This window comes from Myotis daubentonii, chromosome 3, assembly GCF_963259705.1.
Source record: "Myotis daubentonii chromosome 3, mMyoDau2.1, whole genome shotgun sequence".
NCBI lineage: Eukaryota > Metazoa > Chordata > Mammalia > Chiroptera > Vespertilionidae > Myotis > Myotis daubentonii.
Genome location: NC_081842.1, coordinates 203633043 through 203651888, shown reverse-complemented (window position 1 = coordinate 203651888; position 18846 = coordinate 203633043).

The following is an 18846-nucleotide window of genomic DNA, read 5'->3' as shown; positions in this document are numbered from 1 at the left end:
TACCTGGGAGATGTCTCAGAATAGTTTCTTGGTGTCTGCACTTTTGAGTGCTAGAGAGCCTGAAAGCAGGGACTTGGATAAAATTATTGACTCTTACTCCACCCCCAAGACAAAGCCCGGGGAGTCCCTGAGCTCTGAGGTGAACTCAGTGGGAAAGCATCAATCTAGAAGTCAGAAAGGACTGCCACAATTTGCCGTATGGCCTTGGGCAAACCACTTAACCGCTGTGGGTCTTAGTTTTCTTATCTATAAAATGAAAGGGTTAAGTCATATGAGCTCTAACATTCCTTCCAGATAAACAAGCTAAGATTCTAGGGAATTAAGTGGGGACATGTGCTGACAGTACAGTTAGGGGTGGGCATTAGCTTAGGCTCAGAAGATTGTAAAAAGAATTCTTGGACTGAGAAAGAAAACCTGGCTTCTAATTTTAGCCACTATTAACCATGGACTGGTGGCAAGTCACTCATTTGTTCATTCAACAAAAATTTAATAAGCAATTACTCTAGTCCAAGCTTTGTGATATGTGCTGGGCAAACAATAAACAAGACAGACATATCCCTGGCCTCACGGAGATTACATTCTAGTAGCCAGTGGGAGAGAAGGACAAATAAACGATTATAATAAAGTGGGGCGAATACTCCCCTGGAGAAGTGCAGGGTATATAAGAACGTGTGAGAAGGTGTGGGGTAAGTGAATGGGTGGAGGCAAAGAGATCCCTGAACAAAGTGACATCTATGTTGGAGCCTAAAGAATGAGTAGTAGCCCTAGTTGGTTTGGTTCGGTGGATAGATGGTTGGCCTGTGGACTAAAGGGTCCCAGGTTCCATTTCTGGTCAGGGCATATGTCTGGGTTGTGGGCTCGACTCCCAGTGGGGGGTATGCAGGAGGCAGCCTATCGATGATTCTCTCTCATCATTGATGTTTCTCTCTCTCTCTCTCTCTCTCTCTCTCTCTCTCTCTCTCTCTCTCCCTTCCTCTCTGAAATCAATAAAAAAAATATATTTTTTAAAAGAATGAATAGTAGCAAGGCAGAGGGGGGCAAGGGGGAGGATGGGGACATCTGTAATAGTGTCAACAATAACAAAATTTTCTTTTAAAAAAGATTAAATGGCCGAAACCGGTTTGGCTCAGTGGATAGAGCATCGGCCTGGGGACTGAAAGGTCCCAGGTTCGATTCCGGTCAAGGGCATGTACCTGGGTTGCGGGCACATCCCCAGTAGGAGATGTGCAGGAAGCAGCTGATCGATGTTTCTCTCTCATCGATGTTTCTAACTCTCTATCTCTCTCCCTTCCTCTCTGTAAAAAATCAATAAAATATATTTAAAAAAAAAAAGATTAAATGAAATAGTCAGGGGCACAAAAAACAAAAAAAGTAAGAGAAATGCTTTGGGGCAGAGGGGTAAGCAGAGGACGGCACTAGGAATAAAGAAAGAGCAAGGCATATGGAGGCCCTGGAATGTTAATGGGGACATGAGTAAGGAGTCTGGTTTTGAAGCTGAGGCCTGCATCCCTTGCAAAACTGAGATAACCACATGTCCTCTCGCCTCCTTCCTTTTCCAGCAGCCCCATTTCCCAGGGTCTGGTGAGAAATGCATGGGAAACACTGTGGTTGGAAAAGCACTGTACAAAGCAATGCCCAGACAACGGAAAGAGAGTGTGGACACTGAGGATCAAGCGGGTAAATCTGGCCTGAGGTCATCTTCACAGGAACGGTGGGAAATTAATTAGAGTTGAAGCCATTGAGCCTCTAACAAAGTTGTCCAAGGTCACACAACCCAAGAACGTGGGACTAGGGTTTAAACAAAAAGCTGGACTCTAGAGTCTTTGCAGAAGAGGGAGGGAACTTGTTCTAAAGAACCAGTGGGGCCCGGCAGGCATTGCTCAGTGGTTGAGGGACCTATGAACCAGGAAGTCGTGGTTCCATGACTTGTCAGGGCTCATGTAGGGGGCAGCGCATCAGTGATTCTCTCTCATCATTTTTTCTTTTTTTAATCCTCACCCAAGGATATTTTTCCATTGATGTTTAGAGAGAGTAGAAGAGAAAGGGAAAGACAAAGAAATATTAACATGACAGAAACGCATCGATTGCTCTCTCATTGTTGATGTTTCTCTCTCTCCCTCTCCTTTCCTCTCTGAAATCAATAAATATATTTAAAAATAACCCAGTGGGTAAAGGCTATAGAGGTCAGCTTTAATTCAATGGAAAAAATAACTTTTCTAACGATCGCAATTATCAGGGGTTGGACAAGGTTTCAGAAGCAACAAACTCCCTGTTGCTGGAGATTTGTAAACTGAGTCTAGAAAGTGGTTGATATCAAGCTTGGGATCTAGGAAGGAAGCAGCCGATCCGCAAGGTCCCTTTTGACTCTAAGAGTCTTGGAATCAGGATCCCATGTCTCCCTCCTCTTCGCTCTATATCCCCTCTAATAGACTAGCCGTGGAGGCGTCTCTTCTCAGAAGCTCAGTGCTGCTTGCATTTGGAAGAGGCTGGAGGGGAGAAGGGACAGCTTCCATGAATCTGTCCTGTCATCATCCTTTCTCACCATGGCCAAACCACAGGGGCCCAGTGATGAGGAGAGGAAAGGGCTGGCCCCTGCCATCTGAAAGCCTAGTTTCCAGAACGGCTCATCTGAGTTTGGTGCTGTCTCGGACGGCATCTCTGAGATGCAGTGCAGTTTAGTAATTAGGGGCACAGACTACAGCATCAGACACTTCCTGTGTCCTCATCTTGAAAATGGAGACAAGCATTCCCACATAATGAAGTTGGTGGGGCATTATGTGACCCAGTTTGGGGTCTTGGCAGAGTGTCTGGCATATGGTAAACATTCATATGCGGTTTTGCTTTTGTTGTTGTTACTTGCTGGGAGAATTCGAGGAAGTTATTCCAATCATCTGAGCTCTCCTGTTAAATGGGGAGACAGCACCTCCTTCATAGGATGGCTGGAGAGGGCTATGTCCAGCACGTAGCAGAAATTACCAGGTGCCATTTTCCGCCATGCTCTAACAGAAAGGAGTCACGGCTTATTCGGCACCCTTCGTTTTAGTCTCTCTCAGAGGGCATCGCTGCCGCAAGCAGGAGGAGAGCTTAGACGCCATAAATCTCCTCTCCCAGTTGATAGATGGGGAAATTGAAGCCGAGAGAAGAGATTTGCTCAAGGTCACACAGCGAGTTAGTGACAGAGCTAGGACTAAAACCCAGAACTTTCATACCCTACTATACTATCTCAAGTATTGATAAAATGTTGAATGAACATGTGGTTGGAGATTGAATGAAAGGAATACAGATCTCTCTGTATGTCTCCCCAGGGACATGAAGGACTTGCAATTGTGGGAACCAAATTTTGTGGCTTCTTCTCAAACAAGCTGCTCACTTTCAAGCCTCCTTGCTTTCATTTCTGCTGTTTCTTTTCTTCTGGAATGCCTTGCCCTTCCTGTTTTTCAAAATCCTATGTGAGGCCCAGTGCAATGCCACCTCCCCTTTGAAGTCTCTATCACATATAATACCAGAGGCCCGGTGCACGAATTCATGCACGGGTGGGGTCCATCGGCCTAGCCAGCGATTGGGGCCCATCAGGACTGGCCGGCCAGAGGGACCACCAGAGGTTGGCCAGCTGAGGGAGGTTGGCTGTGGGAATGCACTGACCACCAGGGGGCAGCTCCTGAGTTGAGAGTCTGCCCCCTGGTGGTCAGTGTGCATCATAGCTACTGGCTAGTCATCCGTCATCCAGTCCTCTGGTTGTACCGGTTACTTAGGCTTTTATATATATACTAGGGGCCCGGTGCACGAGATTCGTGCACTGGGTGGGGGGGGGGGAGTGTCCCTCAGCCCAGCCTGCCCCCTCTCACATACTGGGAGCCCTCAGGCGTTGACCCCCATCACCCTCCAATCGCAGGATCGGCCCCTTGCCCAGGCCTGACGCCTCTGGCCTAGGCGTCCGGCCTGGGCAGCGGGGACCTGCAGTGGCAGCGGGGGGTGGGGGGGGGGGCCGCGATTGCGCGGGCTCTGCCCCTGCCCCTGCAGGATGCCTCTGGCTGAGGCGTTCGGCCCGGGCAGCGAGGACCTGCAGCTACAGTGGCCCCGCGATCGTGGGCTTCGCTTTAGGCCCAGGCAAGGGGCCCCTAGCTCCCGGGACTGCCAGCTTCAACCGTGCCCAGCTCCCATCGCTGGCTCCACCCCTACTTCCTGCTATCACTGGCCAGGGCGGAAAAGGCACCTGATTCTCTGATCATGGCTGGGGGGCAGGGCAAAGGCGGCCCCGGGGCCGCCTTTGCCCTGCCCCCCACCTCTTAGCCCCCCCCTGGGTTTCCGATCACTGTCAGTGGCAGGGGGCTTCTTCCTGCTTTCCCTTTCGCCTCCCTGCATTGTGCCTACATATGCAAATTAACCGCCATCTTGTTGGCAGTTAACTGCCAATCTTAGTTGGCAGTTAATTTGCATATAGCCCTGATTAGCCAATGAAAAGGGTAGCTCGTACGCCAATTACCATTTTTCTCTTTTATTAGTGTAGATATAGATGAGTCAACTTTCCTTGTTTCATAGTGCATTATACATGCCTCTGTTAATGTCCCAGTCTGGTGCGACATATCTATATCTGTCCTTTCCACTAAACAGACAGGAAACCAAGGTTCAGAAGCCAATTCTGAATTGGAACCCCTATTCCCTGATTGAAAAGAGGATCCTGGGAGACCTGGATTTCTAGTTCTTGTTATTAACCAGCTATGGAACTTAGACAAGTCACCTGGATTTTAGATTTTATTTCCATATTTACAAAATGGGGTGGGGTGGAAGTTAAAGTGTGAAGAGGCCTCTTTTAATGGAAGAATGTAGATTATTGAATCTGAATGCTGATTCTATCAGGGTTTGAATCCTGACATTATTACTTATTCTGTGACCTTCACCAAGTTACTTAACCCCTCTGTGCTGAGCTTCATCTGTAAGAGGGGAACAATAACCGTGCCTATCTCATAAGTTTGGTGTGAGGATTAAGTGAGATAATTTATCTATCTAAACCATTAAGCACAGCGCCTGGAACATGACGAACCTTCAAAAAGCATTAAGAGGAGACATGCTCCGCTGCACCCAAATGGCTCATGGCCATGTGGGACTCTACACATGGACTAACAGACGTTAACACCAGACTGTAATGTGGGAAGGGAGCTCTGGACACTGGCCTGGCCTGGAACCTCACCTGCACCTTTTTCTGTACTGGCTTCTCTCAATAAACTTTGCCTCTATTTAAAAAAAAAAAAAGCATTAACTATTGTAATTTTTAAAAAATTGTTTTTATTGATTCAGAGAGGAAGGGAGAGGGAGAGAGCGATAGAAACATCAATGATGACAGAGAATCATTGATTGGCTGCCTCCTGCATGCCCCACACTGGGGATCAAGCCTGCCACCCAGACATGAGCCCTTGACCAGAATCGAACTCAGGACCCTTCATAGGTGGATGCTCAACCACTCAGCCACGCCGACCGGGATAACTATTGCAATTTTTATTCTTCTGATAACTCTATGTTTTACACCTGAGAATTTGAAATAAAAGCCTCTTCACTTCAATGTTCTCAAAGCAAGTCAAGTGTATTTCTTGCTACAAGTCAACATAGCAGAATGGTAAAGAGTTTGGCTTTGAAACTGATAGATCCTCCCTTCCCCCAACTGGTGGTCGGAGTATGACGTAACCTGCAGCCCGGAAATACCTGGGTGACTAACCTTGTACCTTATATGGACTATACATTGGACCACCAATCCACACCTGCCAAATACCCTAAGCCCTTGTCCTATATAGACAATGCAGTAAGCCACCAATCAGTGTGTGCCCAGTACACTAAGCCCCCACCCCTTCCCATTCCGCCCCTCAAAAGGCGTGCCCACCCCTGCGCGTGCTGCTGTCCTCCCCTTGTGAGACAGCCCGGCAGGTGCTTCTCCTCTAATAGGGCCTGTAGTCCCGGTTTTCGGCCTCTGTCTGATTTTTCATTTTGGTGCCGAAACCCGGGAGAGGTGAACGGGAGGGCGGACAATCCTCGAACCTAGGCCCGAGCTTCGGACTCCTACTCTGGCTCTGCTCGGTGGTACAGTGGGGTCTTGACTTACGAGTTTAATTCGTTCCGTGACGGAGCTCGTAACTCAAATTACTCGTTGTTAGGTTAGGTGGCTCAGGAGGCGGTGCAAGAAATAGAGTCCAGTGAATCAGAAAAGAAAGGAAAGGAAAAGGTTTATTTCTGCGCCCCCGGGAGACCCACGTACCCCAAAGACAGGGCACGTGGATTCACGCCAACAGGGAGGGGGGCGCTTTTTTTAATGTCAAATCAAAAAGTGAACGAGTGAGACACGTGATGCTGGGCTGATGTTGTGGCGTTCACTGTGACGTTCGCTGCGCCAACTAGCGGTGGGGTATCTGAAGCTGGCTCATAACCCGAATTTTAGCTCGAAACTCAAAGCAAAAAAATTGGCGAGAGACAGCTCGTATCTCGAAAAACTCGTTAGTCGGGACACTCATAAGTCAAGGCCTCGCTGTATGGTTTTGAGTTGATTGGCCTCCTCCGGACACCTCTCGAACCCTGCCGCACCAGGGCACGTGGGGATCTCGTCGCTTCCCTTCCACCGGTGGGCTTCAGGGACTTTCCCAACCCCCCTACTTTTTTTTTCCTCGCTCCCTGTGACCTGGAGGGGCATTAGGGCCTACAGAGTTTCCCGTCTACTCAGCTACACGTTTCATACGTTCTACAAAAGCCCAGGTACCTGGCCGGGAATTCTCTTCTACTCCATGGGAAAGGTCTCGGGGCGATGACCTTGGAACCTTTTCTCGTCTCTCCCTCACTACAGGTTGGCTGAGGGAAAAGGAGGATGCTCCTTGTTCCTTCCCCAACTTCCGCTCGCCCTACCCTCAGGTCATGGGGATCTCTTGGTCCAAACCCCCTCGAAACACACCCTTAGGGTGTCTCCTCGCCAATCTCTTGATCCTTGGGCTTTCTGGCTACATCAAACCAAAGAAGCTCTACCTGGCCACAATGTAAACTCGACAATGGCTCTCAGTGGCCCGAAAACGGCACTTTTGATTCCAATATCCTCCAAGATCTAGATAATTTTTGCCACCGGACAGGGAAAGCTTTCGAGATCCCTACGAACAGGCTTCATTTCCCCTCTGCTCCCGCCCCTCGCTTACTTCTCATGTTCCATTCATCAGATCCTCCTTGCAAAGTCCTCTTTGCCCTCTCAAACTGATTCTCAGCTCCTTTCTCTGTCTTCTGACTCTTTGGATCCAGCCGATCATTCATCTCCACCTCTCCCGCCCCGCCGCCCCCCTTACAACCCTGCCATAGAATCTGCACCCCACGCTCTACCCTCTGAGACCTATTACCGCCCGCATTCCCCTGTGTGCTCTCCGCCAAATCTCCGCCCCCATGACGGCCAGCAACCGAATTCACAGCTGGCTGGCCAGTTCCCTTTGCGCAAGGTTGCCGCGGGGGAGGGTATTATCCCGGTAGCCATTCCCCTCTCATTCTCTGATCTTTCTCAAATCGAAAAACGCCTCAGCTTTTTCTCTTCAGCCCCTCTTATCCAGCAGCCGCCCTCTCCCCAGTCCCTGAGAGCCCAAATCCTGAGAACGTGAGCTCCAAAACAGCCTTTCCCATCTAACACTCATTCTCAGGCCACCCAAAGACTGCCTTCCTCAACAGCCTCTTCAATTCCCGCGTCCATTCTACCCGAGGGAGGCAGCAAGAACTGAGGGCATAGTCTGAGTCCATGCCCCATTCTCTACGTCCAGCCTCACAGATTGAGAGGCATCTCAGGTCTCTTTTTCCACTGACCTGACCATCTTTACTCCCCCGACATGTGCAGCAAACTTCCACAAACCCCTCAAGAAGACCTCGTTAACCTGACCTTTTTTTTAAAAAAAATTTTATTGATTTTTTACAGAGAGGAAGGGAGAGGGATAGAGAGTTAGAAACATCGATGAGAGAGAAACATCGATCAGCTGCCTCCCACACAATTCCCACTGGGGATGCGCCAGCAACCAAGGTACATGCCCTTGACCGGAATCAAACCTGGGACCTTTCAGTCCGCAGGCCGATGCTCTATCCACCGAGCCAAACCGATTAGGGCTAACCTGACCTTTAAGGTCTTTAATAATAGAGACGAGGAAACCCAAATCCAAAATCAAAGGCGAGATCAGGCCAAGGCTGAGGCCCATTAGGAGGCCTTCCGGCTCCTAGCCACCGCTTTCAAACCCCAAACAAAATGCCAGTCCTCCAACTGTGGGTAAGTCAGGGGCTAAGCCTCCTCCAAGCCCATGTTTCAAATGTAGCAAGGAAGGACACTGAGCCAAGTCCTGTTCAAACCCGAGACCCCCGCCTGGGCCCTGCCCAAGGTGTGGAAGGGAAAGGCCACTGGAAATCAGACTGTAGTCTGGCCCTCCGGTCCAGGCCTCAGCCAGTCCAGCATGGCCGCCCTCTGGATCGGGTTTGGAGCTCCCAGACCTCCTGGGACTGGCCACCGAAGAAGCTGCCCACGCCCTGACAGGGCCCCACAGACTTACATCACCAGGACAGAGCCTCCGGTAACGACTGTGGCCACAGGTAAGCCGGATCTCCTTTTTAATTGACACTCGGGCCACTTATTCTGCCCTCTCCGAATTCGCTGGGACCCTTGTCCGCTCCTCAGTCTCTGTTATGGGGGGTTGATGGATTAGTCTCACAGCCATTAGCCACCTCACCTCTACACTGCATCTTACTAAATTCCCCCATTCACTCTTTTCTTTTCTTTTTTTTTTTAAATATATTTTATTGATTTTTTTACAGAGAGGAAGGGAGAGAGATAGAGAGAAACATTGATGAGAGAGAAACATCGATCAGCTGCCTCCTGCACATCTACCACTGGGGATGCGCCCGCAACCAAGGTACATGCCCTTGACCGGAATCGAACCCGGGACCTTTCAGTTCGCAGGCCGACGCTCTATCCACTGAGCCAAACCGGTTTCGGCACTCTTTTCTCATTCTACCTTGGTGCCCGGCCAGGGCTACCATGCATCCCCTCATAAAGCCCATTTGTCCCAAACCACAGTCACCTACCTCAGTTTCACTGTCTCACCCCACAAGGCCGAGCCATTCCTGGGACTGTAAACGCCTTATCTCCTTATCTCCTCCATGACTGTCCCCTCCTCTGAACAAGAAATTTTCTCCTTTCTCAGGCTCACTGGGTACTCTCGCCTCCGGGTTCACAACTGTCGTCTTCTTGCAAAGCTCCTCTATGACATGACATGGCGAAGGGACCCCCTCACTGAGCCTTTAGATCCCAAGGCCAACATTTTCACCCTTTTAATGCTCTGAAAACTACTCTGACCTCGGCGCCTTCTCGCCCCGTCCCCCTCCCCCACTCCACCCTTCCCAAAGAACAACTTCCTTGACTGCGGCAGGTTTAGTCAACAGTCCGGCTATTATCAGAAACTGAGATCATTATCTCTAGGAAAAATGCGGCAGTTTTAAAATCCAAGCGGCTAGAGGCCTGGGACAGGCCGCGGGGCCTATTCTCTCCTCCCCCTGCCTTTTCTCCAGCCTCATCTTCCACTGCTCCTTTCCTTCCCTTTCTCCTTTCCCTTGGGTAACAGCCCATTCTAACATTCCCTCCCACTTTCACTGCAATACCTACCTCTCTCAGGCTCACCAAATGCCTCCCACCATCCCCGAAGAAGATTCAGGGCACCATCCAGGACCTGATGACCTATCATTCCTCACGGGCTCTTACCTGGCAAGGGACCCTCCAATTTTTACTCCAGAAGAATCTCGGGTTTTCGAATTCCTTTTCATATGTCTCGTCTCCTCACCATAATCCTCCTACAGGCAGCTAGCAATGAGTGCACCAATGAAGGTTTTGGGTCTTTTCAGGTGAAACGGATTTGGGATGATGAGGGAGTCATCAATTCTACTATAACTGTCTTTATCAAAACCTATATTAATCCCCGACCTATCCCTCCCCACTAAAGGATATTCTCTCTCGCCCTACGGACCCTGGACCTACTCTTTTGCCCACCCTCATCAACACAACTTTCCATCTACTCTCTAACATTAATCCCTCCTTCTCTACATCCTGCTGGATTTGTCTGTCACTGGCTTGAACCCTCATCATAGCCACTCCAATCCCAACCTATTGAACCACTAACTTAACTCTTACCTATACCAGGCCTCAATGCACCCTACACAACATCTCTGTATTTTTCTCCTCTGTGGGACTACAGCCTACACCTGTGTTCCCCAGGACCTGTCACGCTCGTTCTGCCTTTATGTCTTCCTAACCCCCAATCTTTCTATCAGAACAGAGGGAGAACTCGAATCCTCTCTTGGTCTTTTCAGGTCTCGCCACAAAAGGGCGGCCCTTGTTCCCCTCTTAGTGGGTACGGGAGTTCTCACTGCAGTAGGGACAGGCGTAGGAGGCATTTCCTCCTCTGTTCATTTCTACCACAAATTGTCTGCTGAATTTTCAGACGATATCTCCATCATTAGCAATTCCCTTGAATCCCTTCAAAGGCAGGTAGACCCCTTAGCCGCAGAAGCCCTACAGAACCCGTGTGCTTTAGATCTCTTGACAGCAGGAAAAGGAGGTACCTGTCTTTCTTGGGGAAGAATGCTGCTACTTTGTAAATGAATCAGGAATTGTCAAAGATCCCTCCGGGACAGGATTGACCAAAGACAACGTAACCAGCTAGAAGGGGGGTATGCCATCTCTGGCTCACTGACTCCATGGCTCCTCCCACTATTAGGCCCACTGGTGTTTATTCTTTTAATTTTGCTCTTTGGCCCCTGTCTCATACGCTGTTTTACTAGTTTTTTTTGCAGAACAGAATGCAGGTGTTCGCCAACCAGAAGGTGGAAAAAATCTATCTGGCCTTGAATTCAGAACCTAGAGACACCTATGTCACCGGAATCTTTAAGACCCCGGGTAGATGCCCCTGACGACACCCCCTCTCAGCAGGAGGTAGCTACGAAAGATGGACCCTCGCCCCCTGACCTTGCCCAGACTCTCAATTTTTTTGCTATTACCAAAAGCCTGGAATGATAGATCCTCCCTTCCCGAAACTGGTGGGCGGGGTATGATGTAACCTGCAGCCCGGAAATACCTGAGTGACTAACCATGTGCCTTATGTGGACTATACATTGGACCACCAATCCACACCTGCCAAATACCCTAAGCCCTTTTTCTATATGGACAATGCAGTAAGCCACCAATCAGTGTGCGCCCAGTACACTAAGCCCCCCACCCCTTCCCATTCCGCCCCTCAAAAGGCGTGCCCACCCCTGCACGTGCTGCTGTCCTCCCCTTGCAAGACAGCCCGGCAGGTGCTTCTCCTCTAATAAAGCCTGTAGTCCTGGTTTTCGGCCTCTGCCTGATTTCTCAGAAACCATCAAAAGAGTAAGGGTAAAAATAAACCAACAAACAAGAAAACATGTTCAGATTTATAAGATCCAGAAAGTTTCCCTCCCATGTACGTTTTTTTAGGATGTGCTCCTCAAAGGTGAACCACAAAAGAGGTTGAATGGGCTGACCGGTTTGGCTCAGTGGGTAGAGCATCGGCCTGCAGACTGAAGGGTCCCGGTTTCGATTCTGGTCAAGGACATGTACCTCGGTTGTGGGCACATCCCCAGTCGGGGGTGTGCAGGAGGCAGCTGATCGATGTTTCTCTCGTCGATGTTTCTAACTCTCTATTCCTCTCCCTTCCTCTCTGTAAAAAATAAATAAATAAAATGTGTGTTTTGTTTTTTTTTTTAAAAAGAGGTTGAATGGGATCCAGGAAACTGACTCTAACCACTGTAGAGAGAGGAAGCCCCAGAGTGATAGCTGGGTAGCCAGCCCAGAGGGTAACCAGGAGGGAGGGCCTCAGGAAAGAGGCTCTGGGGGGAAAGAGGGCTTAGTGGAACCCATAATATGATAAGCCCTTGAAAATAACAGGGTATTTCAATGACAAAAATTTCAGGAAAGAAAGGCAGGAAAAGAAAAAGTGTAAGAAGAGAAATTTTCTCCTAGGATACTACTTGGCAATGCAGTGAACATTTCCAAATCATGACAGTGTAAACATTGGTTACCAGCTTAGCTGAAAATGGTGATTTAACTGTACCGGGAGGAAGGGGTGAGGGGAGGTGGCCCTGTAAGAGAGGTAAGTCCTCATCTACCATAACAGGAAATCAATAGATATCTAAAATGGATAAATCAAGGAACATAGGTACATGCCTTTTTTTGTGTGATATGGAAATATATTCCAGAAGAAATGACTCAAACAGTATTTGCCTCATGGGAGTGAAGGGGGTGGTGTGGCAGGAGACTGTTGTTTTTCATTATAATTCTTTCAATACGGATTGATTTTTTTAAACCACATGCATTAATTACTTTAACTGTAAAAAAAAAAATAAAGAAGAAGAATATTGGAGTGAGCTAGACTGCCACGCACCCTTTGTGATTTGTGAGTCAAGACAAATCAGTTAACTCCACGACTCTCAGTTTCCTCTCCAGGACAGTTGAGGACAACACACACAAAGCACTTAGCGCATGCCTGGTTTGTAATAAGCAGTAAGCGCCCCGTCAGGGAAGAGGAGGTTAAAGCGCTAGCCTAAAACAGCATTTGGGAAATGACAGCATTGGGTTAGACACCCTGCCTCCTGCCTCCATGGTACATGACAATCACTGGACACACACAAATGGACACCAGGTGAGTGACAGCTGGATGAGTTGTGACCCACGGGCCCGAGTAGAGTCACAGTGAGGATCACTGAAAAGATCAGCAGCCATGAGGGAAATTATGTTTGGGCATGACGAGTTCCCCTGCAAGAGGACACCTGGAGAGTCACAGTCACTGGACAGTGTGCGATCGCAGGCTCATCATTTCCTCCTCTTGCCTGTACCTTGTGGGGGATGTGTCAGAAGGAAAAGATTTAGAGGCTGTCAGGGTGAGGGTCAGAGGTTAGCTGGGGTCAGGAAGTCTATTTCACTGAGGTCACTCTCTTCTCCTTTCAATGTAATGAAGCCATTATTGGTGAAAGCAAGTGCCCAGCATCTTGCTCTGTGAAGCAAGGCCCGCATGGGGAGCATGACTGAAAGAAGGAAGGGGACTCCCTTGGCTCATCCTCCTTCTGACAATTTAACAGGCCTAAGAAGGGAGAGGTACACATTCTGCTTGATGTAGGAAGCCCTAGTCCTTAGAAAGGGATGAAGATGACAGCATGGGGCAAAACCTGATTGTTTCTGTGTAATTAGTAAAGGGGTCTCCCCCACCCCCTCTTACACACACACACACACACACACACACACACACACACACTATGGCTTTAGAATGTCAGAAGTGGAAGAAACATCTGTCTAACAACTAATCCAATTCTGTCATTTTGCCCTTAAAGGGTAAAACCGGGTGCCTTTCTTGAGATCACAGCACAAATTAACAAGCTAAAACTATATATACTATACATTTTACTTATTTGTTTATTGTCTGTTTCTCTTCTCTAGAATGTAAGCTCTATGAGGGCAGGGATTTCATATGTTTTATTCACTGATGTATCCCTAGTGCTTCAAACAGTGCCACCTGAACACATAAGATGCTCAATGAATATTTGTTAGGTGACTGAATGAATGAACAAATGAATGAATGGAAACACTACATACATTGGATTCCCTTCCTGATGAATCAGAGCATGTTACCATACTAAAGACTTTCAAAAGTCCTGCAGAGAAAACTTAGTTAACTCACCATTTCCCAAATTATTTCTCTATAGAAACTATTTAAAAAATGGTGAGATGTATTAATCATCCCATGGAATTAGTATTCTGAGGGACACATTGTGGGCAATAGTTTTCTTAAATACACACCATCATTTATGTGAGCAGATGGTTAGGGTTTTAACTCCAAATAACCACTCTGGACCCCACCACAGAGTTCTCAAAACACTTCATAAATGTGAGCTGGGTGTGGATGATTGCTCCCAGGAGTACCTGCTATGGCTCTGACCAGCTCTTTAATTAATCAATTGATTAATTAATTAAGTAATTAATATATGCATGTATGAATTTAATTATTTAATCCTCACATTCGGATATTTTTTTCATTGTGTTTTTTTGTTTGTTTTGAGAGACAGAGAGAATGGAAGGACGGGTGAGCGACAGAGAGAGAGAAACATCGATGCAAGAAAGACAGACACATGCACTGGTTGCCTCCCACACAGCCAGGGATCGAGCCTTCAACCAAGGTATATGACCTTGATCAGAATTGAACCTGAGAGCCTTCAGTCCACAGGCCAGCGCTCTAACCACAGAGAAAACCAGCTAGAGCCAGCTCTTTGATTTAAAAAGCCAAGGAGTTTTTGAGAAGGTGATCAATAGAAATGGCAGACTAAATCTTTGGCCCAGGGAAAAGGAATCAAAAGCCTTACTAACCATATTGAATACATGGTTTCCCTCTATAGTCTTTTTGCTTGCACACATCTTTTCCTCATTGGTAAAACAGGGACAGCGCCAGTAATGATAACAACATAGTTGAACTGTGGAAACAATGTCAGCACATGTGTGTTCAAATCTGCCTCTGCCATGTATTAGCTGAACTATACTAGGAAAACTACATTGATTCATTAAGCTTCCAATTCCTCTCCTGTAAGGTGAGAATATTAATACCTATCACTCAGAGTTATTGACAGCCTTGAATGTGATCAGAAAAGTGCCTGTATTCTTGATAAATAGTTGCTATTATTATTACTTATCAGAACATAAGCTTCACAAAGGTGGAATTTTTGTTTGTATTTTTTAAAATGTTTTTTAATTGATTTTTTTTTTTTTTTAGAGAGAGAGAGAGAGAGGAAGGAAAAGGGGTAGAGAGATAGAAACATCCATGAGAGAAAAATATCATCAATTGGTTGTCTTCCACTCACTCCCTATTGAGGATCAAGCCCGTAGCCCGGACATGTGCCCTGACTGGGAATCAAATCAGTGATCTGTTGATTCATGGGTTGACGCTCAATCACTGAACCACACCAGCTGGGCTGTATTGTGTTTTTTTTTTTTAATTAAATCTTTATTGTTCAGATTATTATAGTTGTTCCTCTTTTTTTCCCCCATAGTTCCCCTTTACCCGGTTCCCACCCCACTCTCTGCCCTTACCCCCCCCACACACACACACACTGTCCTCGGGCTGTATTGTTTTTTGATGTATTCCCAATGTTTAGAACATTGTCTGCCACAGAGAAAGTGCTCAATGAGTTGAGTGAGTAATTATTATTACTAAGGCCTCTTTCATCTCTTTCTTTTATGAAGATATAAACCTACACAAGAGGAACTTGGCCAAGTACTTTAAGAGGAGATATTCTTTGTGTTGATATTAGACACCTTTTCTTGTCTAAAAAGTGTCCCCTCCACCCCCCCCCCCTTACCTAGATATTACCTAGAAAAAAATACACAAGAACTTGCAATGCTAAACTATATCAGGTCTTGTCTTCTTAAATAAACTGTAACTTCTTGGAAGGCAGAGAATGTTTCTTCTTTACTTATTTGGGGGTAAATTTTTGACATTATGCTACTTAACACATATTATTTATCTGATTCCTCCACCAAGCTTGTGAGATCACACAATGGCTGGATAACAGTGGGTTCTTAACAAGTTTTCACTGAGACAGGGACCCAAGAGAGGCAGAAGGTTTGGTCAGGAGTTCTCATCTCCCACATGGAAACAATCCATTGGGGATAAAGAATCAATTGTGTTGGGAACCATGTCTTCCTTCCTAAAGAATTCTCTGCCTCTACATATGCAATTTATGAGGTCCTGACCCCCTGCTGGGTTTGTATTATTCAGACTCATGAGAAGCAGCCTAAGAAAAAAATAAGTATTATGACTATTGTAATAATGTTTATTATTTCAATTAAAGCCTATTCAGGAAACACTTCTTGGGTACCTTCTGTGGGCCAGGCACTGTACTAGGTACCAGTAAAGATGTGGGAGATGATGCAGAAAGACATAACACATGCATGGTCCCAGTCCTCAGGGAACAAATGATCCAGCAGGTCCTAGATCATAGAGACAAGTATGTGCACAGCAGCTATAATAATAGTAATTATTTACATTATTAAGATGTAATTAGCTTGGTTGGCATGGCTCAGTGGTTGAGCATCAACCAATGAATCAGGGGGTTTCAGGTTTGGTCCTGGGTGTGAGACTTGTGGGAGGCAGCTGATCAATGGTTCTCTCTCGTCATTGATGTTTCTATCTCTCTCTCCCTCCCTCTCTAAAATCAATAACAACTATTTTAAAAGATGTAACTATATGTCAAGCACTATTTTAAAAGCTTTATCTACAAGATCTATTTTTTAAAAAAATTGATTTTTAAAGAGAGAGGAAAGGAGAGGGATAGAGATCGGCTGCCTCCTATGTGCCTCCTACCGGGGGTTGAGCCCAAAACCTAGGCGTATGCCCTGATCTGGAATTAACCGGTGACCTCTTGGTTCCTGGGTTGATGCTCAACCACTGAGCCACACCAGCTGGGCTACACAATCTATCTTTATCCTTATAGTAATTCTGAGAGTAAAATATTTTATTATCCCCATTGGACAGAGGAGTAAATGGAGGCATGTAGAAGTCAAAGAAGTTTCTCCATGTCACAGAGCTGTAAATAGTAAAGCTGATCATCTAACACGGGCAAGATGACTTCAATGCCTGTGCTCCTATGAAAAGTGCTAATAGTTAGGGAAATAACTTGAAAACAGGATTAGTTTTTTATGCTCTAGTTTACTTTGAATCAGAAAATATCGCCTCTTTCCTCACCCTCATAGCCATGTTCAAAGTTATACCCATTTTTCTGGAGGGGAGCTTGAGATACCTGTACTGCCCTCATGGCATCATGTATTGATGGAAATGTCCTCTTTAGCATTCAGGAGAAACCCTTCATTCGTCTCAAGTCTATCAGGGTCACGGGGATGAGAAGAATCAGGTTTTCTGGGAAGGACTTGGAGGTGGAGACCCAAGAAGGCATTCTCAAAGCTGGGAGCCAGCAGAGCGAGGCTTAATTCAGCACCGTGGACAGAGCTCCCGGGGTCTTCAGGACCCTGGACAGAGAAACTAGTGGCGACTGCCGGGAGAACGCATCTCACGTGAGAGCGGATCAAGGGAAACCAGAACACGAAACTCCCTACTCTCAGAGTCTCTTTTCTTCAGCCACTCTTCAGTTACCCGACCTCAATCACTCCTGAATATTAGGAACAGAGGTACAGGGAGTGAACATATTTTTTAAGGGCGCTAGTAATCGGAGGAGACAAGACTGTTAGGTGGGGAGAAGTAAGTAAATAAAAAAGACTGGCTGATGTTCTCAGAAAACTCTTGCAAGATCTCAATTAGGATTCTCAGCTGAGAGCGGGGGGGTTAATGGTCTGTATTTTTTAGGCTGAATAACAAAGGGCCACCGCTGTTGTTTTTGTCACCCAATCCTTCCCCCATCTCTTACACTCGAGTTTTATCTCTTGGGCAGCACCCCATGTAGGAAAGAGAAACAATCTGTCCACGGTCCCTTGCTCTCCTCGCCACCTACCCCTTCCCTACCACCACTCATCTCCTTTCTCTTTCCCAAATGCATTCGTGCGCGCGAGCACAAGGGCGCACGGTGAAAAGCAGTTGAGTGTTTGCACACTTGGTGGAGAAAATTGAATTCAGAGCAAGCGGAAGCCCCCGAAAGCAGGCTCTGTCCCTTTAAATGGGTTGCAGCAGTGGGGGAGGGGAACTGGCCGGAGCTGGCATTGTCCAGTTTGAACTGAGCACCGGAAGTGAAGGGGCAGGGCCAGGGCCGTGCACTGAGCCCCGGGCCATTGTCCATCTCCGACCAGGGCAATAGCCACCCCCCTGGCCAAGCCGCTTTATCTCCTACAAGGGGAGGCTGCTTCTTAAAACCAGGAGAGCCCCAACTCTAGTTTTCCCACCAACCCCACGGTGGGGAGAGAGCACGCTTTAGGGTGGGACTGAAACGCGGATGGTCTGGGAGCCTGAGTGTCCGGAGGCTGGAGGAAATGCCTGGACCCACGTACCCACCTAGTTCCTCTCCCGGCAACTGCTAGGGAGAGGATGGGGATGGGGGGAGCACGCGGGCCGCTGGTGGAGAGAGGAACGCGCTTCAAGCCTCTTTGGGTTCCTCCTGCTCTGTCAGAAAGCTCCTCGTGGGGTCAACTTTAGACACAGATTTGGAAGGAAAGAAGCAAGGATTCTTTACACAGAATCAATTAGGAGCGCTCTGAGACGCTCAGAAAAACTCAGTCGGTAACTCAGGGAAGCAGAGACACTCAGAGACGAACAGACTTTGAGAGGCAGCGCCTTGGTCTGGACTGGAGATCAGTCCTTCGGGGTCTCCAGCCTCCCCACCCCAGTTCCCCGCCCCCCGCCTCCCCGGCTTCCCCATCCCAGGCTTCCTAGTATCGTGAACTCCAGGTCTATCTAAGCACACAGGGGTGGGGGGTGAGAGCGGGTCAGCGCCGAGCAGCCGGGTCAGCTCCGAGGCCCGAAGGGGAAGGGAGGGGGAGGGGCGCTGGAGGGCTGGGGGAGGGGGAGGGCTCATCCATTTCTCCCTTGACAGGTGGTTTGTGTCTCTGATTGGCCAGCGCTGCCAGGCTCACACCTCCCTCCCCCAACTCTCTGGAATGTATAATTATCTGCGCGGGGGGTGGGGGTGGTGTGTGAGTGTGTGTGGGAGCAGTCACATGGTTTTAAAACTACCCCCCCCACACACACACACAGGCACACACACACACACAGTACCCTCACCTGTATGCTGCTTTGGGGACCCCCACCCCAATGAGTCCTTAAAGTGAAGGATTTCAAATTCCGAGTACTCAATACTTGTAGGGCT